The sequence below is a fragment of the Diceros bicornis genome, chromosome 5 (assembly GCF_020826845.1).
Source record: "Diceros bicornis minor isolate mBicDic1 chromosome 5, mDicBic1.mat.cur, whole genome shotgun sequence".
NCBI lineage: Eukaryota > Metazoa > Chordata > Mammalia > Perissodactyla > Rhinocerotidae > Diceros > Diceros bicornis.
The window spans coordinates 54,720,972-54,743,320 of record NC_080744.1 but is presented as its reverse complement, the minus strand read 5'-3'; the positions used below and the strand labels follow the sequence as shown (position 1 = coordinate 54,743,320).

Below are 22,349 nucleotides of genomic sequence, written 5' to 3'. Positions count from 1 at the left end.
TAAGAATGCTTTTTTTCTTATCACGATTCTTTAAGTGAAACACACACATGAAGTCAAAATACTATACATGCAGTCCTTGCCTTGCATGGTAGTGCGAAAGTGTAAAAATGACTGAGCAAGCTGGAACCCTATAAATCATTCTTAATAACCATGAGAAAAATTATAATTGTCTTGTGACCTTTAAAAATTTTTGTCAAAACATTAAAATCTATCTTACTGTTGGTTATAAATGTAGAAGGAAATTTCAAAAATAGTAAAACTAATATTTATTTAGTACATTGTAATTTAGAAGACTAGAAACTTTGAGAATTAAACTGTTTATTTGTAAAAAACTAATCAAAAGTAGTTCAAACAGCGCTTCCCATCTTTTCATCGTATAACTTGTGACGTGGAGCCGGCATCTTTTCTATGCCTTGGTGAATCGTTATACTTCTTTCTAAGTTTGGAACTTCCAACATTTTATCCTTTACACTTTTAATGGTGTTAAATATCTCCAAAAGTTCCTGTAAGGTGAAGTTTTTTGCTGGCATCACTTCCTCTGGATTTCTTCATCCTTTTCATCATAAACAAAACAGGTGGGGTGTCTGTCAGATTCCTGCCTATAAATCAAGTCCCAGGACTCCAGCAGCATTGAGTAGACCTACTTAGGCTCCATACAGAGTCATTTTAAAACCCAGACCCTGCAGCCAAGTCAGTGTTAGAAATGGTAGTGCTTTATGCATTTTCAACGTGTCGTCTTTAGATCGCGCTCTCATTATGTTCTCATCATTATTCTCTGATTTGGGCTTGGCAGAAATTGTCCCCATTTTAGAGATAAAGCAAATGAGGCCCAAAAGAATGAAATTATGGCAGCAATTGGCGGGATGCTCATCAGCCCCATTTCCTCTTCTTGGGCCCAGAGCTAAACTACATTTCCCAGCCCCTTACAAATAGCCATGTGACTAGTTCTCATCAAATGAATGTGAGAGAGGGAATGTGTCGCTTAGGGGCTGGGACAGTTAAGAGAGGGTGAGACTTCTTGCATTCCTTCCTTCCTTCCTTTTCTACAGTGACCTTAGAGACTACCTGTGAGGACGGTGGAACCCCAGTGGGAAGGGCCTGGGTACCTGAGTCACCTCTTGTAGGAAATCCATCCAAGCTACAATGCAATGTGATATAAGTGACAAGTCCTTGTTTGTTGTGTTAAGCCACTGAGATTGTAGGGCTTTTTATTACAGCAGTTCATCTTCCCTGACTAATGCAGGGGTGACCAAGTGATCTGCTCAAAACCACACAGCTGGTCAGTAACAAAGGCAAGTCGTGAAAACAAGCCTCTCAAACCATGTGCTGTGTATAAAGGCTTGATCTAGTGGTTTAAGGAGTTGAACAGATCTGATGAAGAGGTGGTTGTGAGTTAGAGAGCAAAATCAAGATAGACCTTCCTTCTCTAAACCCACCCATCCTGAGCTCCTCATTGTGACTATTCTCAGAGGGTGGTGAATGTGCCCTTCGTATTTGGTTCACATCAAGAGGTTTTAACTACAACTATATTGTAAAGTAGCAAAGATACTTACTGTCTGTTGGATTTCCTCTATCCATAGGAGGAAAGTGAGGCCTTTTTTTTTTTTTAACCAGAAAATGCAATACAAAGGGATTGAAGCCAACATATGATAGTAAACTTTGTTATTATACCCAGCCCGGCACAATCTTCAGGTTCACATCTCAACGATGCTTTTAGGAAGCACTTCCGTGTGGATGGTGCATGTTTCATGGAGATCAGCCATGGGCTCCACGTCCTTTGGTGCAGTAGAGGAAGGAAAGGAAAAATGCCATTTCAGAAAGGAAGGGTCTGGTCATGAGAATACTGCCCTTCACCATTTTTAGTTTTCAAAGTCAGCTCTCGGTTTATACTGGGCCTTATAAACCTATGAAAATGAAAGAACTAATTCAACCAGGATATTCATTTCTCGCTGAAAACAAATAAGAAATTTGGAAAAGCTACATTAGTTAGCATGATCCAAATAGCATTAAATAAATGGTAGCTTCAGTGCAGTCAGAGGTAGCTTTGGAAAAATGTCTATCTTATTTCCAAGGACTATGGCAGGTTGCACTACGGGAAAGTAGGTCTTTGAGAACATCATATTTATTGCTCGGTGCTTAACTTGCTCGTGATCAGCATGATCAAGCATAAAGACAGGGCGCACGTAATCTCAAGCGGTTCACTCTCTCTGGGAACTCTCCTTAATTGTCTGAAGTGTTGACAGATTGATAAAAATTGAAAAGTTTAGAGATGTTTTCCCAAATGCCATTTGTCAAAATGTTGCAAAGTTCTTCTTCTCCTCCATCCCCTGCTAGCTCTTTTTTTCCCATAATTTCAGCCCTGGAGCCAAAGTTGATGGTCAGCAACAGTAAGAATGTTTTAAAGAGTTGTCAAAAGTACTTTCAGAGGCATTAATAGTTAAGTCTGCTAAGTAAACAACCAACTTTTAATCATATCTTCAACCACTTTTTTCCAGTTTAAAAAATTTGTATGTATTAAATACATGCAAATATATATTTTATACCTTATACATGGTATAAAGAACAACAGTGAAATGAACACCCATTCATAGAACATCACCACTGTCTCCAAAAACCCGTGCCCGCTCCTACTGCCATCCACCTCCCTCTCCACAGAGGAAATCTTTATCCTAAATTTATCTTTATTATTCCCTATGTATCCCTAGATTTCATATGTATGTATCTCTAAATCATATAATTATATATTGTTTGATTTTGCACGTTTTTGAACTTATTATACAGTCTTCCGTCACTTAACGATGGGCATATGTTCTGAGAAATGCGTCATTAGGCAATTTCGTCATTGTGCAAACATAAAGTGTACTTACATAAACTTAGATAGTATAGCCTACTACATACCTAAGCTATATGGCACTAATCTTGTGGAACCACCATCGTATATGCGGTCTGTTGTTGACTGAAACATCATTATGCAGTGCATGACTGTAGATGTAATTATACTGTATGTATTCTCATGCTCTTTCCCCCCATTATGTTCCTGTGATTCAACCTGTGGATACCTGTAGCTACTGTATAGTTATGCATTGTATGAATTTACCATAATTTATTTATCCATCATACTGTTGATGCACATTTGGGTAGTTTCTGTTCTTTTCTTCAGCATTATGGCTATAATCTCTCCTATATGTGTCTCAACTTGCATACATGCAAGAGATGCCCTAGAGCAGTGGATCTCAAACTTTAGTGTGCATTTGAATGGCCTGGAGCACCTCCAAAAATCCCCAGACTCTGTCCCCAAGGATTCTGATTAAGAATCCTTCTGAGATGGAGTCCAGGAATCTGTATCTCTACAACCTCCCCAAAGATTCTGAAGCATGTGGTCCACCGACTTTCCCTTTGAGAATCACTGACACTGATTTGAGAATCTGTATCTCTACAACCTCCCCAAAGATTCTGAGCATGTGGTCCACCGACTTTCCCTTTGAGAATCGCTGATTAGTGTACATTCCTAGGAGTAGAATGCCAGATCATAGTGTATGCATATCTTTAACTTTACTTTGAAATTTAAAATTGTCTTCTAAAGTGGGTATACCACTGATATTCCCACCAAAAGAGTGGAAGAGTTTTCATTGTCTCACATCCTTGCCAATATCTCAAAATTTTTTATATTTGCTAATTCTGTGAGTATAAAGTAGGATTTCACTGTGGTTTTTATTTGAATTTCTAATTATTTATGAAATTGGACATCTAGTCAGATTATTTCATTGGCCATTCTTGTGTCTTCTTTTCTGAAGTACTGTTCAAAACTCTTTCCTAATTTTCTGTTGAGTTATTCTTTTCTTATTGATTTATAGGAGAGGTTTCTCCTATTAGTCCGAGATGTGACAGAAGAGAAGACAGAAGAGATGAGGTGCGAGAAGGACTTGACCACCATTGCTGGCATTGAAGATGAAGGAGTCCATGAGCCAAAGAACGTGAAGTGGCCTCTAGAAGCTGAGAACAACCCTAGGTCAACAGGCAGCAAGGAAAAGGCGACTTCAGCCCTCCAACTGCATGGAACTGAATTCTGCCAACAACCTTCATGAGGCAGGGAGCCGACTCTCCCCCAGAGCCGTCAGTAAGTAAAGCAGTCCTGGCACCTTGGTTCTAGCCTAGTAAGACCCATGTGGACTTCTGACCTATGAAACTGTGAGATGATAAATTTGTGTTGTTTTAAGCTACTAAGTTGGTGGTAATTTGTTATGGCAGCAATAGAAAACTAATACAAAATATATGTGTACTTTCCAGTTGGGTGTGATGTTTTATATTTATCCATTCGATGAAGTTTGTTAATTACATTTAGATCAGCTGTACCCTTACTCCTTATCTGTCTTACGAATAACTAAGAAAAGTAAAGGTGGATTTTTTTTCGGTTTCTCTTTGTAGCTCTGTCAATTTTTGCTTTACACGTTTTGAAGCCATGGTATTAAGTATCTAGTCATTAAGAATTGTTATAGTTGTTTATAATTGTCATATTTTTAACCCACTCTGAAAATCTTTGTCATTTAACTGGATAGTTTAGTCATTTAAATTTATTGAGGTTAGTGAGATATTTGGAAACATTATGCTCCTTATTTTGTATTTTTCATTTGTTCTTCCTATTCTAGTTATCTTCTTTCTCCTTTCTTGCTTTTTTTTTTTTTAAAGATTTTATTTATTTATTTTTTCCCCCCAAAGCCCCAGTAGATAGTTGTATGTCATAGCTGCACATCCTTCTAGTTGATGCACGTGGGACGCAGCCTCAGCATGGCCGGAGAAGCGGTACGACGGTGCGCACCCGGGATCCGAACCGGGGCGCCAGTAGCGGAGCGCGCGCACCCAACCACTAAGCCATGGGGCCGGCCCCTTTCTTGCTTTTTTTTAGGTTTGTTCATGTTTCTCTTTCCCTCATTCTCTTTTTACTCTCTCCAAAGTTGGGAGTTTTATACTCTATTGCTATACTTTTACTACTACTTTAAACATTTTAATATAAGTAATTAATGTTTTTAAATACAAAATTAATATTTCTTCTTAAAACAATAAAAGTAACTTAGAACATTTTAATTCTGATCATCCCCATCCTAACTTATTTGCTATTTTATTTATATCTCATTTTTATCAATCCCACAAATTAGACAATTATTGTTTTATAAAGTAAATTTTCACTTAGTTCTATCTATATATTTATCAAGTTCTGTGCTTGTGTTTTCTCCTTGAATATCAAACTTTCATTTGGGATTGTTTTTCTTCTGCCTGAAGCATATCACTTAGAATATCCTTTTATGTTGGTATTTTGATGGAAAACTGTTTTTGCTTATCTGAAAGTATCTTTACTCATTTCCTGGAACATAATTTCATTGAATATAGAATTCTATTTTAACAATTATTTTTTCACTCTCAGGACATTAGATTATTCCATTGTCTTCTGCATTGTATTGTGGCTGTTGAAAAATTAGCTGTCAGTCTAAGAGCTATTCCTTTGCAGATAAACTTTTTTCCACAGCTGCTTTTAATATAATCTCATTTTCTTCAACTTTTTGAAATTTTATTTTGTTGTCCACCTGTAAATTTCTTCTTATTTATCCTGCTTCAGGTTCCTTAGGCTCTAGAAATTGACGGTTAGCCTCTTTTGTCAGTTCTGGAAATTTTTCATCCATTATCTTTTGAATCTCTCTTACCTTTCTTTCATCTCTTTCTGTAACCCTGATTAGACATAAGTAAGACATTTTCACTCTATGTTCCATATCACTTACCTTCTCTGTGATGTTTTCATCTCCTCAATTGTTTTGTTCAGTGTGACATTGTGAATAATTTCTTCAGCTCTGTCATTTCACTAGTTCTCTCTTTAGCTGTATCTAATCTAACCATTGAATTTTTATTCCAATTATTTGGTATTTATTTCCAGAAATTCCACTTGGTTCTTTTTTAAATCCACTTTATCATTTTTAAGATTCCATGTTCCTTATTTATATTAAATATATTGAAACATAATTATTTTTATTTTGAGTTTAAAATTCCAATATTCTCCTGATTGATATTTCTCTTAGCTGTCATCTATATCTCGTTTCTTTATTGATTATTATTATTATTATCATTATTTTAGTATGAACTCAGATTTCATGGATATTTTGATAGCCTTGGTTTAAAGTATGTTCCTCTACAGAGGGTTTAATGTTTGCTTCATCCAGGTGCCTTATACCATTTTAAACTAAATTTTTGGCTTAGCCTTTTTCAGAATGTTCTGAAAATGTAATTTGGGTTGTAAATCTGTATGTGGACTTATTCGTGGTTATGAAAGGTTTTGTTCCCCCTCTTCCCATTGTCAAGGTCAGGAAAGGCAATTTTCTTTAGTCTCCCTCTGCAGGTGTGTTTATTTCTAGTTCACTGTTTCTCTGATGATATAACTCTTTAGGATCCCAGATTTATGCTGAGATCTCCTATTAGACTCTCCATCTTGAGTGGGCTATTAGCTTTGTCTTCTGTCTCCCTTTTCCTATGTAATAGTCAAAAAGGAAGCTCTCAGTGACCAGAATCCATTAGAAGCTCTCTAGAGTGAAAGCTGACCCCATTGCTCTATAGATTCTCACTTCTACTGCATTTGTGGCGTCTGAGGATTCCCTACTTTATTTCCATCTCAACAACACATTTCTAAAGGAGTTTTTTGTAATTTATCCAGGGAAATCTTTGTAGGGTTTCTACTCCACCACATTGTTGGAAAGGAAATTCCTTCAAAAACAAATTATATTCATTCACCCACTGAAGGTTTATTGCTAAGCACCTGGCGTATAAAGAATAATAAGACCCAGTCCCTGCTTTAAACGAGATGACAGTCTTTGTGGCTGGGTTCTCTGGGATTTCTTCTTGGAATCTGCAACATGTTCTGTATTCAATTTATGTGAGAAAATATAATATAACCAGTATTCTCTCAAAAAAGAGTCTAAGAGCTACATAATAGGAATGCATGAATATTTGTTGAATGAATGCACAAATTAAATATTAATTGATTAATGAAATAAGTTGGTGTTAGTTGTGTTACACCAGAGTCTTTTTTTCCTGAGCCTAATGCAGTACAAAAAGTATAGAGGAGAAGCCTTACCCAAGAGACTGGAGGGTAGCCATCCTTACAACCCCCGTAGCACTTCTGCTTTGTTTTGTTTTTCCCACTTAGGTTTTATTAATTGTCTGGGGCACAGTCCTAATGAGAACTGAGAGGCATCAGTACATAACATAAGGTGAACTGTTCCAGTTGGGTCTGATACATCACGTTCAGTAACAACTCTTTCCATCTCCTCCTAATCACATCCTGATTCTCTTTTACACTTCTCTGCCATGTGAAGATAAAGTCTAGTGACAGGCTGACATATTGTGGCATGGTGCAGGTTGAGGGGAAGATAAACCCTAGCATTTCTAACCCATGCTTAGAAATACAGGTAATAGTTAATTTCCATACAATTTCTTATCATGTAGAAACATTTTAAATTTAGTCTTGATGATTCTGATAGACAGGAGTTGTTGGGAAGGGCTGATGAATAATTAATCTAATACAATGGTAACCAGCAATATTAATATTTTATATCACTGTAAAGCCATGTAAAACCATCCTGTAGCTGGTGGGTAACTTGGGTTGGGCACAACTTGAAACACTTCTTCACTGAAACAAGAGATTCTTCTTTTATCTCAAATATAATTATCCATTTAAATGTCATGGGTCAATTTATTAAGATTTTATTCATCGGGGTGTAACCTTTATTAGGCTTTATTGCTACCAGAAATTATATCCTACACAAATACAATAGAGATTTAAATGTTCTGGAGAATGAGCTGACGGCTTCTGCCTTTATGATGTCGTTCAGTAATGGACCTTGACCAACAGAAGATTTGATAAGTATAAAATATTACTGCTTGATGCTAATTTGGTTCCTTTTTAATGACTGATAATCCTTGTCGATTTAGTGTGATTGTCACAATCCAGTACTGTTTCCCACCCCGGGTGCGATTGTAACAGGAGCCATTAAGTGTGTCTGCATAATAAAATTAGTCAGGGAAGCTATGTACATTGTTTCCAGGCCTTCAGATTTCCATTATAGTGGTGAGGCTTGTTGAAGTGAAAAGTCTGCCATCGGCTCAACCAAGTCCCTGGCTCCTCAGATGCTATGCAAAGGACTGATGATGATTGTATTAAGAAGTCTGTTCTTCGAGTTCTAGAAAATTCATCATATATAAATAGGAGCTGTAGATTTGGGGCTAGGAGAAATGATTTGGTCACTGATTTGCCTAACAAAGCTTTACACAGCTCCAAACCTTAAATACATAATCAGTCTTCACAGCTAAAATTTGAAAGGGGGAAGCTTCTCTTCGGTTTGGAGATTTATCGCTCCTTTGGAAGATTGCTGTATTAAAGGAGTTGGAATTGCTTGACATCTTTGAAAATAATTTAAACGTATGATCTGATCCTCCTGCCCCCTTGTAGGGGTGTATGGGGCTTGAGGGGAAGGCCAGGATAAGGACCTCATCACTATGTAAAGGCAGTGAAACAAGTTAAGTGCCTCTGCCTCGTTGTCCTTCTTGTTCCCCCAGATTTTATGGGATCAAATTCAGATTCCTTTCTCCTAAAGCTGCTCTGATGTGAGTCCCCTGGGAACTACCTCCCTAGAGCCTGCCAGAAAAAAAGTAGAGACCATGTACCAAAGAAGGACCTGTTTTGCTTCTTAACTAATTAGCCCTCATTTTAACAAGCCAGAAATTTATATTCTAAATGTTCAGAAAGTCTGGACTGAGAGCAAGAAGGTAATCGAATGTGAAGGCAACATCAGGACCTTCTTTGCAGAGGACTTGTTGATGATATTATTATGTGTGTTAGCTAAAGTTTTTTTGTTTATTAATCCCTTTGGAGTCATTAAAACTCGGGTTATTAGAAATGAGAGTGCTTGTTCAGCAACCAGTCATTTTTCAACACTAAGTGTTATAGTAAACCAACAGTTCATGGTTAAAAAAAGAAAAATAAATAAATTAAAAACAAACAAACAGAAAATATAATGTCTGTATAGTGTCTATAATCATCTCTCTTCTGCAGGGTTGCTATTTGATCAGAGAATATTAAGCAAATCAGAAAATGAGGTTTGTTCCATGAAAGATTGTAGCGCAGTGGACTTGGCACCCTTTGTCCATCTGGAAGCTCCATTCCTCCCCTCTGGATTTCAGCCTCTTTCTCTCCCCTTTGTCTGACCAGTTGTTGTCTCTCTAGACTGAGCCAAGAGCTTCTGCCCCCAGCCAGCTGCCTCTAGAAAGCAGCGGTGTTGCATAGTCTTTTTAAGAGTATTGTGGGAGGTAACCCAAGAGCAGCCCACCCCTTCTCCATCCCACTCAGAGATGGGCATTGGCAGGCCCGTGGGAGTGATGGCCACTTCTGTGAGGCTTGAAGAGGACACATTTTCCCAAAGCAAGAGTAACTTGCAAGGGCTGCCTTAATTTCCAAACAGCAGGTCTTTTCATCAGACTTCTTGTGATGGTGATAACAAAGGCTAGATTTTTCTTGAAACATAGCTTATCATTTTCCACATTGATGCCTACAGCTATTCTCTAATTGCTTGTCTATCCTTCTCTAGGTTATAGGCTCCTTCAAGGGAATGTCTTGCTCTCTTTTATGTCCCTAGCTCCTAGTACAGTGCCTGACTGTGAATAAGCATGCAATAAATATTTGTCCAATAATCAATTGCTTTCTCTGGCCTCTCTAACTATCTGAAACCTGCTCATCCTTAAAATCCCAAGTCAAGTCCTCCATAAAGACTTCTCAGATAATTTTACACTATAGCAGTCCCTCAGTATGCACAGCACTTACTATCTATATCACTCTTGGGGTAGTTGGTCAGGAAATTACTTATAGCATCTTTACTATTGGTGTTTTATATTGCAACTTAAAGTTTTATGGGGGTAGGTGTCTTACCTCTAACCAGATTGCAAAATTCTTGAGAATGCCATTATCATTTTGTGTTATAACAGTCTCTTAGACCAGTGCTTGGAACATTTTATATATTTAAAAATGTTAGCTATTAGCAATTGTTAGCAATTAACAATACCTAGCCCAACACCTCTTGTATAGTGAATATGTACTGATTGTTGAATGGATTGATGATGGGAAATCTTATGAAGACACCATTCAGTATATGTCAACCATTGCCCACTACACATACATACACACACACACACACACACACACACACACACACATAAACTTACATACTTCTAGGGGATCTGCCCCACCTTCTGCCCTTAATACCTTATTAGTCATTTCTCAAAGTGACTTCACCCTTCTGGTCACGGCTTACCAGGCCAGAAATTGTCACCTAACCCTAGGTTAGGCCATTATTGGGCAAGTCTGTGATCAAAATGATGAATCAGAATAATCAGTCCTCTGTCATTCAATATGGAGAAACTAAGAATCCTAAGCGAGAGTCAGTCGGTACTAAAGCTGAAAAGATATTCAAGAAGTCACAGCATGTAGAGTGCACTAGAGTAGCCATGATGGGCCACATGCAAGCCAATGTGATGAGGGGGACAGAAACCCTAAGTGAGCAGAAAAAGCCAATCAGTACAAAGAGAAAAACTAAGCAAGGCTACATAAAGAAGTAGAGATGTCAAGACAGCCAGAAACAACATATCCCTTGGAATCTTTTCAGCTCTAGTTCCAGTTCCAATTCAGTTCATGCATCTCTTTATCAGAATTCCCTTTGACTACCTCACACTCATTAGGATGGCTACTATCCAAGAAAACACAGAAAATAAAAGGAGTTGGTGAGTATATGGAAAAATTGGGACCCTGGTGGGAGTGTAAAATAGTTCAGCCGCTGTGGGAAACAGTATGGCAGTTCCTCAGAAAATGAAACATAGAATTACCATATGATCCACCAATTCCACGTCTGTGTATACATGCAAAAGAAGTGAAAGCAGAGGAGAGATATTCGTACACCCATGTTCATAGCAGTATTATTCACAATAGCCAAAGGTGGAAGCAATTCAAGTGTCCATCCACAGATGAATGGATAAACGAAATGTGGTATATACATGCAATGGAATATTAGTCTTCAAAAGGAAGGAAATTCTGACACATGCTACAACTGTGAAGACATTTTACTAGGTGAAATAGACCAGTCACAAAAGGACAAATACTGTATGATTACACCTTTGTGAAGTTCCTAGAGTAGTCAAATTCATAGAGACAGAAAGTAGAATAGTGGTTGCCAGGGGCTGAGGGAGTTATTATTTAATAGGTACAGAGCTTCAGTTGGGGAAGATGAAAAAGTTCTGGAGATGGATGGTGGTGATGGTTGCACAACAATGTCAATGTGATTAATGCCACTAAACTACATACTTAAAAATGGTTAAGATGGTACATTTTATCGTATGTGTATTTTACCACAGTAAAAAAAAAACTGATTTTAGGTAACTTGAGTTAGAACCAAACTAAAAAAGTACAATTTTGTAAATATACAACATCCATTTTCCTGAAGACAAGAACAGAAACTCGCTCAAGCATTACTCAAGTAATGTTGATGGAATGAGGGGATAGAAGGGGAGGATGTAGTGAGTAACTGAGAGGAGGATCCAGGAAGAGAAACGGTGATCTGAGTAGACCCTGATGGAGACAGGAAATGAACCCAAGGCAGCCTCAGCAGCGAGAGGTCAAGGATCTTCCCTCTGGCGCCTTGACGATACTTTCTCTCTGCTCTCACTTGGTCTCCGCCTTGGTGTGTCTGCTTGCCTCTCTCCCATTAGCTTTTACTCTATCTCAAAGCTTCTGCTTATTCATGCCTTCAGTTTTCTCATAACTTTGGCCCTTTGTGGTTCAGAATGGCCACCGGCCTTTCCCTCTCCCAGACTGTGGAAATAGAGCATTGTAAGCCCCAAATTCTTTAATTCCACCTTGGTTAAAATTATAGTAGAATCTATTTGCCATAGCTTTCAGTGCCCTTTAATAAAGTGCTTTAAGTGAAGAACTGGTTGACACAAGAGATTTTGAGAATGCAAAATACTAGGATAGCCATTATCTTTTGTTTAAAAAGATAAGGAAGAAGATTGGTCAATATTTACTGATTAATTCTCATAAAATTTAAGGTATATCCATACTGATTTCTATATTTTGTTGTTTTGTAAGTTTCGAACTACATTTTGTAACTAAGAAGACCAAAGGACTTGCCTTAATATTAAGAGATTTGCTGTAGTAGTTCTGAGGACCACTGACTTGTAACCTCGAAACTATAAATATTTGTTAGGGAAAACCACATTTATTAGAATGTTTGTTGTACAGAACCAGATTTGTTCACTTAAAGTTACAAACTATGTTTGCTCACCAAACCTGTGTAATTAACCACTGAACAAGACCTCATTCATTTAACTATAATTAATTCAACAAATATAAATGGCTGTGCAAATTTTTAGAGTTAGGAACATTTTTAAAGGCATTTGCCCTTGCAAAAATTATTTTGCAAGTAAAATTAAAACTTGACTCTGGTAGACAGCCTTGTATAATGGTTCCCAATGATCCCCACTTCCCCTCACTTTGACTGTGGGCTGGACCTAGTGACTTGCTTCTAATGAATAGAATATGGCAAAAGTGAAAGATGTTGTAATGGAATTTTTTAATATGTCGACATGGCTCAGCTACAGTCCCCAGTTATTCAGTCAGACACTAATCTAGGTGTTGCTCTGAAGGTATTAAATGTGATTAAAGTCCATAATCAGTTGACTTTAAGTAAGAGAGATTATCCTACATAATCTGGGTGGATGAGATTCAGTCAGTTGAAAGGCTTTAAGCAGAGCTGAGACTTCCCTAAAGAAGAAAAAATTCAGCCTGTGGACTGCAGCTCAGGCCACACCCAAGAGCTCCAGCCTGTCCTTCCTAATGTCCTGCCCTGCAGATCTTGCATAGCCAGCTCCCACAATCCCATAACCACTTCCTTGTGATGAATCTCTTAACAATATCTCCTACTAGTTTTGCTTCTCTGGTTGGACAGTGGCTGACACAGATGTCACTTCAGAGATTAAGTTATAAGGACTGTGACTTTCATCTTGCTGGCACTCTCTCCCTGGCTCCTCTAGCCTGCTTGCTCTGATGCAGAGGGCCACCTGCAAGGAACTGAGGGAGGTCTCCAGCCAAGAGCCAGCAAGGAACTGAGGCCCTCAGTGCAAGAGCTCATGAAGAACTGAATCCTGCCCACAACCATGTGAGTGAGTTTACAAGTGGATCCTGCCCCAGCAGAGCCTTGAGATCACTATGGCCTGAGCCAACTACTTGATTGTAGCCTCATGAGAGACCCTAAAGCAGAAGACCCAGCTAAGCCACGCCAGGAAACTGTGAGCTAAAGTAATGTTTAGCGTTGTTTAAAGCCACTAAGCTTGGGGGTAATTCGTTATGCTACAATAGACGACTAATACAGATTGACTCCACAAATTGACTTTAAAACATGGTGCAAAATCTCATTCTTCTAGATGAACTTTTAGCCACTGATTTACTTCCCAATTCCCAATTCATTATTCTAAGATAGAAAATCTAATTGGTCCAACACATCTAAAAAGGGACTTAATAATAGGCCACCTAATAGACCCGTACATAGTCGTTGGCTGTCTTTGGGTCAGGAGCCCATCCATGGCCCAATCAGCTGTGGCCAGGATGGGGAGCGTGCTTGGGATTTGGAGTTTTGTGATTTAACCAAAAGCTGATGTTTTGCAAAAGCTGTGGGTGAGACAGTTTCCCTGAGAAGAGTTGACAAGCATATCCAGAATCATAATTTACATGCTAAAGAAAGAGCCAGAATCACAGAACTCTAAATATATCCAGCCAATGGTGATATTCAAAATATTTAACTAACTGTATAGTAAGGGCACCAACCTTTCCAAATGGACTTGGCCACTCAGAATGGATGCCAACTGTATGCCATCCTGGTGCATGCAAACGAATATCAGCCCTGATTTAAGGCCCAAGCACCTTCACACACATTTATTTTCTTCGAGTATTTAGACACCGAAAGTGCTGAAAGAGCAGAACACAGGTCTGTTGAATGAACAAATTTACAACATCAAGAGAAGTGATAAATATCAAAAGACCAAGTTTCTCAGCCAGGGCCTCCCTTCCTTTCTCCTTGCAGGTAAACTTTCAAACCATGGAATATTTCACCAAGACTTGAAGAATTAGGACCAAGCTCTCGAAGTTCTCTAGTGAGTCTGAGTCTTCCTGACAGGGCATAGAGGTGACCTCTTTATCACGGTCAAGATTATTTAGTTGCTCATCCTTTCATGGTGTCCTTGGCATCTTTCAGAAATGGAACCCACACTGATGGACTCAGTATATGCAAAATTCCACTACCTAGCAAATAGCTGTGTTTTGTTCATTTTGTAGACAGGGACAGGGTTGTAGATTAGACTATTGTTTAGCAAATATTCACTTTCTCTCTCACTCCCAGGTTCCTGGGAGGAATGTATTTCCCTGCCCTTTTGATGCTGAGCGTGGCCGTGTGGTTTGCTTTGGTCTCATGATAAGCAGAGTATACTGCCCTGTCTCTTGACTTGGGCTGGCCATCCATGTGATTTGCCTTGGGAATGGGGAGTTAGCTGAAGATATAAGACTTGAAACAAGGTTGCATTTCACCATAGGAAGAACGTGCCTTGGGTAACGTCTTGCTTAAGGATGATGAGACGCACGGAGCAGACCTTGATCCAACCTACAGCTTTGTGATCTTTAATTTTATGTAACTTAACTGGGCTGAGGGATGCCCAGATCGCTGGTGAAACATTATTTCTGGGTATGTCTGTGAGAATGTTTCTGGAAGAGATTAGGATTTGAATCAGTAAACTGAGTAAAGAACATCCAGCTCACCAATGTGGGTCAGCATCCTCCAATCTGTTGAGGACCCAAATAGAACAAAAAGGCAGAGAAAGGGCAGATTTGCTCTCTCTCTTCTTGATCTGGGATGTCCATCTTCTCCTGCCATTGGTCATCAGAGCTTCTGGTTCTCGGGCCTTACGACTCAGACTGAATTATACCACTGGCTTTCCTCATTCTCTAGCCTGCAAATAGCATATCACGAGACTTCTCGGCCTCCATAATCTCACGAGCCAATTGCCATAATAATTCTTTTCTTATATATCTATATATATTCTATTGGTTCTGTTTTCCTGGGGAACCCAACTAATACCAGCTTGGAGCCGGATCACCTGAAGCCCAAATGACCCAGGGACATCTAAGAAATAAAGGTTAAAAAAGAAAAAAAACAGTTGCCTTTTTAATTTGTTTTTTAATCAATGCTTGTCCAGACAAGATTTGTTCAGCCTTGGCTAGGTATATTCCTCCTGACTGTCACAAGGTTATTATCTTTTTGGCCGAGATGATGTATTCAACCGGTCTTGCAGTCTAACAGAGAAACTCCTCACAGATAAACAGGAGACAGTCACAAAGAAACCCCACACAGGCCCGCAACGCACACCGAGCTTCAAGTAGCAGCTCCACAGATGTGCCCACAGAAGTTTAAGAGGCAGCTTAACAGATGTACAAAGCTGCAGATCAGAGGGGCTATAAAACAGTTAAACTTGCTTAAAGGCACAATGTGTCACCATCTAACAGTTACATGCATCCTAAGCCCCTCCAAGGAGGAACATGCGCGGGCCGTGCTCCTGGCTGTCAGCATGCCAGGAAGATTATAAAAACGCCATGCTGTGAAATGTTGCCCTCCTGCCTGAGAAACTACTATTAAGCTGAGTATTTACTGCACCTATTCAGACAGGAGCGGCAGCCCAGAGTGCTACCTGTCTTCTGGTTGGATAAATTAGTTGCTGGTGTCACAAGATTATAGCTGCCTATTGTTCTGTCTGCTGAAGGTGGGAAGAGATGAAAGCCCCTGGACTGCCCTTGTAATGTTTCGTGTGAAATGCAGAAGGCAGCCTTTTTCTTACCAAGTTAATGGCAAAACAAGATCTGGACTGACTATATTCAAGTTTGGGGCATAATTAAAAAGACAACACATGGCAAAGAGGGGGAAAAAGACGTTTATTTATGGCGGTAGGGCATGTATAAGAGGAAAGGGAGAGCAAAAAAAAAATAGTCTGGGAAAATCAAATGTACCTGCCACAAAAGGTGAGCTCCCTGCACCACTATATAAATTGGTGCTGTAATCAGACCACAAATGCTCAGTAGTCAGTGTAGAAATGATCTTCAATTTGTTCAACTCCTCTCAAAATATTTTTTATATAAATTGTTTTGCCCTCACATTTCCATGATATATGGAGCTATGAACTCTAAATTAGTGTTAACAGAAATTGACAAGCTCTGCATTAAAAAATATCAGCCAGCCAGCCCTACAGGCTTAATTATGGAAGGAGAGTATGATGGGCGCAAAAATCCTGTTTCGAAATTTTACCACATGCAATATAAATAAAAGATTATCTCATCCACTAGCAACCTTCCAGATCAAAAGGAAAACAGGCAAGCGACTGTGCTGGCATTTATAATTATTTATCTTGCCTGAACGGTTTTGTTGTATTTTGACAAATCCAAAATCGGTAATTTTTTGTTGTGGTGCAGAAGGGGTAGTAACCCTACTTTGTGCCTCTAAGACACAGGTTCAGGAAATCATGGGATTTAAAATAACACACTTTAAATGGAGACAGGTTCCCACATATCAGATAAGACCATGTAAATGTGTCCAGCAGCAGACTTCTGTTGAGTACCTACTATGTGCACTCAATATACAGGTGTTTTTTTAAAAAGTTTTAAAGGGTTTATGTTCCTTGTATGTATTGAGCTTTGTGCTTATTTTGTCTTTCCTAAAACCAAGCTCTATTGTAGTGGTAATGGTTTCACATTGGATTTTTTTATGTCATGATCTCACCAACACACAAACCAGGAATGACCTTAGACCTCAGCCCTGATGCTCAGTCCCAATGCCCAAACACCAGTCTCCCAACGGGCTGCCATTAGAAATTCCTCCATGTCTTATTTGTCATTTTGGACATGGCATGCTGCCATATGATTAGGATGACCAGATGATCTGATTTACCCAGGATTTACTCCTATTGTCCAGCTTAACTATTAACAACCCTCAATAGTGTCCCAGTTTGGACAATAAATTGTATTTTACCCTACATATGATGTGCTTTTATTTCTATTAGACCTAGGAAGTACTGAATGAGTGAGTGTGTGAGTGAATGAAAATGTGTAGGCATGTAGACGGAGAGAGACTTAGATAATTAAAGCCAGCTCTTACAGATTTGCAGGCTCAGTTCACCTCCTGAAGGATGCTGCCAAAGGGAAAATTGACTTGAGACAAAAACGACAACTCTTTCAGATTAGAGCTGAGTTTCTTAATCTCAAACTTCACGACATTTTGAGTCGGATAATTCTTTGTTGTGAGAGGCTGTCCTGTGCATTGTGGGATGTTTGCAAGTAGCCCTGGCCTCCAGCTACTAAAAGCTAGTAGCCCTTCCCACCAGCTGTGACAACCAAAAATATCTCCAGACATTGCCAAGTGTCCTCTGGGGGAAGGCAAAATCGCCCCCAGTTGAGAACCACTGGGTTAGAGAATGGGTACAAAAGATTTTCTAAAATTACTAAAGACCACGAAGGAAAGACAGACACATTGACGCATAAGAAGCGGCAGGGCACTCTACAGCCACCCAATATCATGTACTTTCAAAGCCTAAAATGCAAAATTTTATTTTAAATTTTAAAATGCACATAGCATATGCTACAGTGAGAACTCAAAGACAACTGAAGTTCTGGGTTTAACCTCCACTCATTTATTTTGCTTTGGGGTATTCATATTTAGTAATTGCTTCATTTGCTGATATGCTGATAGCCATGAACTCAATCAAATCATGTTGTTTGGTTGCTTTGTGTGTGTATTGCCAACCTTATAATATGGCATGATTTATGTCCCTTCTAAACTCGACTTGAATGAGAACTGAAGAGGGTTTGGAAAGTATCCTCTTTCCCTCCCCATTTCTTCTGAATTTCTTCCTTCTTTTTTTGGCATTTATACCTTTTGTTTATTAAAATCATTTATATTTTCCATAAAATAAGTGAAGGTACAAATAAAGTAAAGCATATTTCCTTCCAAATGAGGAAAATGCTAAATTATGTTATCAAATGGATGTGGCTAATTTATTTCAATCGATATAAAATACTGAAATTAGAAATAGGTTGTCTCTCTTAAAGAACTTTGTTTTAAAAAGAAAAAAAATTCTATAGGGTCAAATAATACTGCCTTATCCAATAATTTTTTTCAAGCTCATACTAACCCGACAGATGTATATGAAAGTTTAAGTAGATTACTCCTGTTTAATCTTGAAAATATTTTAGGTTTACGTGAGACTTTAGATTTTTAGCTGTCAAAATTATCTTTAATCAATTCGTACACAGTAACAACGATTCACATCAAGAATGCTTGGCCAAATGCTCCTCTCTAATTTCTAAATGCTAACCCTTAAAGCGATTGTGGAAACATATTCAATTGTAGTGCGTAGATTCAGCCTAATCTTTAAATAGAGTGTTGAATAAACCACCTCACAGTGAGGGTTTTTACTCTTTCCTTTTGTGATTTTCCTGAAAAAACAAGCTTAAACAATATATTTACTCACATACTGTGCCCACTCAGTCCCTGATGATTTGAAAGAATTAGTGTCTTACTTCTTAGCAAAATGTATCTAGCATCTGCAAAATTTCATTTAGTTCTGCTATAGTGGTGTGTTGTGGACACAGGTGTGAATAGAGCATGACCTCTGCTCTCCCGAAATTCACCTGTCCAACAAAAAAAAAGCATGCATGCCATATATGCCACTTTAAATTTTCTAGTAGCCACATTAAAATAGTAAAAGTAAATAAGTGCAATTAATTTTGATAATATATTTGATTTAAACCAATATATCCAAAATATGTAATTAATATAAAAATTATTAATGAGATATTTCTGCATTCTTTTTTTCTTGTTCTAAGTCTTCAACATCCACTGTACATTTTACGCCTTCAGCACCTCTCAATTTGGATTAGTACATTTCAAATGCTCAGTAAGCCACATGTGGCTACTGGCTACTGTATTGAACAGTGCAGACCCGGAGCAGTGGTCTCCAAAGTTCAGTGCCCTTGACAGCTCGCTGGGGTTTGAGAAGAAAATCTTAAAATGCCTGTATGTATTTATTTTTATCCTATCATTAACAAATCTTTCTAGAAATATTTTATGCATATACAAGCAAACAATCGTATTTTTTGCCCCCCCTTAGATGCAAATGGTAACATAATTCATATACTATCTGCACCTTGCTTTTTCCATTTAGTGTCATTTGGGGATTATTCCAAAATATACATTGGATGCACCATAACTTATTTAACCAGCCTGCTGTTGATCGACTTGTTGATTTTTTTCTATCCTTTGCTATTACAAACAAGATACAAAGATATTGAAACGGCATAGGTCGTTTCACATGGTGTGAGCAAATCTCTAAAAAAAAAAGTTGTCAGAAATAGAATTGCTGAGTGAAAGGAATATGGATTTTGACAGAATTTACCACATTTCTCACAATAGAGGTTACACTCCCACTAGCAACGTAAGAGAATGCCTCTTTCCTTTCAGCTTCGTCAACACAGTATGTTATTGAGCTTTCCTATCTTTGCCAAATTATAGGGAAAAATGACATTTCAATGTAATTGTGTTTTACATTTCTCTTAAGATTGATGTCTTGCACTTTCTCAAATATTTATTACCCATTGTATTTTCTGTTATCTGTTAATCTTCGCCCATTTTTCTATGGAGTTGCAGGTCTGTTTCTTATTGATTTGTAAGAACTCATTTTAGACTAGGGAAATCAGCCTTTTGTAATATGAGTTGCAAATATTATTTTACCAGTTTGTCTTTGACTTTGCTTATGGTAATTTTTAACTTTCAAACATTTTTTTATGTTGTCTAGTACAGTAATCTTTTATGGCTTCTGAGTTTGGTGTCATAATTATAAAGATCTTCCCCACTATCAGATTGTAAAATAATTTTCTTGTTCTAGAACTCTTAAACTTTTATTTTTTGTATTTAGATATTTGATCTATTTTTAATTTATTCTGATGTAACGTGTAAGGTATAGATCTGACTTTGTTTCCATATGATGACCTAGTCATTCTCATACCATTTACTGAATAAGCTATCTTTTCCACACTGATTTGAGATACCATTTTTATTCTACACCAAATTTGATTCTATGCTACCTACAAACCCAAATGTATGTCAATTTCTGGACCTTCAATTCTGTGCCATTTCTCTCTATTCATGTGGTGCTACAACATTGTTTAAATCATTAGAATATTATAAGACATTTTCTTATTTCTTTGGGCTAGTTCCTTCTTCATACTCTACTTTTTCACATTTTTCCTAGCTAAACTTGCTAATTAATTTCTTTTCTATGACAATAGTGTCTGTTTGTCTTATTTCAAAAGTAAACTCAATTGGTATATTTATTGGGATCAGGTTAAATTTATAGGCTAAATTGGAGAGAACTGACAGCTTTGTAATGGTAAACGTAAGACTATAACATGGCTTTTGATTCGTTTAAATCTTCTTGTGTGCCCTTGAGGCATGTTTTAGTTTACCTTATGTGTATTTTGCACATATTTTGCACATTTTTAAAGTTATCTTTTAAGTATCTTATACTTTTATTGCTATTGTAAATGAAGTTTTTCTTCCTTTATCTGATAACTGGTTGATGTTTATATATACAAAAGCAACCAATTTCTGTATATCGATACCGAATTCTCTTCAGTTTTAATAGTTTTACAGTTTACCTTCTTTTGTTTTTCAAGAACCATCTCACTGCAAATGTGGTTTTATCTCTTCCTTCCCAAGTTTTCTTCCTCTAATTTCTTTCTCTAGTGTAATTATCTTGGCTACTACATTCTGAAAAATATTAAACAATAATGGTAATAGTGTGATTTCAGTAATTCCTGATTTCAGTGAGAATTTATCTAATGCTTTCCCACTAAACATGATGTCAGCTTTTGGGTTGAAATAGAAATATCTTACCATGTTAAGGAAGTACCTATCAATTCTTTTGTTGAGTTTTTTTTAACCAAGCATAAATGGTGAACTTTGTCAAATATTTTTTTAGCATCTTTGGCGATGATCACATGATTTTTCTCTCTGGAGCTTTTGTGCTGATTAATTATATTAGTAGATTTCCTCATATTGAATCAACCTTATATTCCTACAATAATCCCAACTTTTCATAATGTTTTGTTCTTTAAATATGATGTTGGATTATGTTTGCTAATATTAATTTAGAATTTTTACATTGATGTTCATATTCATGAGATTCATTTGTTGTTTTCTTTTTGTGGCTAATTTATGTCGGGTCTATTCTTGCTTCATAAAATAACTTGGAAATTTTCCTTCTTTTTCTATGCCCCAGAATTTAAATCTGGAATTTAAATAACAATGGAATTATGTGTTCTTTGGAGATTTTGTGGAAATCCTTTGTGACACCATCTGAACCTGATACTTTAGGGTAGAGATAACATTTTGACAACTTTCTCTATTTCCTCCATCAAAATTTGCCATTTAGGTTTTCCTGTCTCTTTTGTAATCTGTTTTTATAAATTGTTTTCTCCTAGAAAATTATGCATTTCATTTGTTTTCAGATTTATTTGCATAGAATTGAGCAAGGTAGGCTCATATTATTCTTTTCATTTCCATGATGTCTGTAGTTATTTCAACTTTATCATTTCTTATTCTGTGTATTTCTGCTTTTTCTCTTGATTCGAGTAGATACTAGTTTATCAAATTTGTTAGGTTTTTCCTTAAAAACAAATCAACTTTTGAATTTATTTGTTCTGTTTTCTGGTTAATTAATTCTACTTTCATCGGTAGTAATTTATTCTTTCCCTTTTTTAGATTCATTTTCTTATGTAGTTCTCTATTTCTGCATAACAAAGTACTCTAAAACTTAGTGGCTTTAAATAACAATAAACTTTTTCTTGTCTCACATAGTTTCGTAGGGTCAAGAATCCAGGCGCAGCTTAGCTGGGAGGTTCTGGCTCATGATCTCTGATGAAATTTCAGTTAAGCTGTTGGCTAAGGCTGAAGTCATCTGAAGGCTTGACTGGGGCTGGAAGATCCACTTCAAAGAAGGCTCACTTCCCTGGCTGTTGGCTGGAAGCCTCAGTTCCTTGCCATGTGGGCCTCTCCACAGGGCTGCCTAAGTATCCTCAAGACATGGGACTGCCTAAGTATCCTCAAGACAGCAACTGGCATCCCCTAGAGTGAGTGATCCAACACAGAGAAAGGGAATGACCAAGATGGAAGTCATGG

The 22,349-nt window shown here is 37.6% G+C and overlaps 1 long non-coding RNA gene across 8 annotated transcripts in view; it reads left to right on the top strand.

The window, feature by feature from the left end:
- LOC131406136 (uncharacterized) overlaps window positions 1-22,349 on the top strand; it is a 107,787-nt gene that overhangs the window by 38,617 nt on the left and 46,821 nt on the right. For 3 of the 8 annotated variants that reach the window (XR_009220069.1, XR_009220067.1, XR_009220065.1), the window contains exons 2-4: window positions 3,855-4,117; window positions 21,451-21,546; window positions 22,029-22,348. This is a non-coding gene — a long non-coding RNA (uncharacterized LOC131406136). Of the gene's footprint in view, window positions 1-3,854; window positions 4,415-21,450; window positions 21,547-21,679; window positions 21,705-22,028; window position 22,349 lie in introns of those variants that run through there. The other 5 variants (XR_009220066.1, XR_009220071.1, XR_009220070.1 and 2 more) reach the window with 4 other exon arrangements.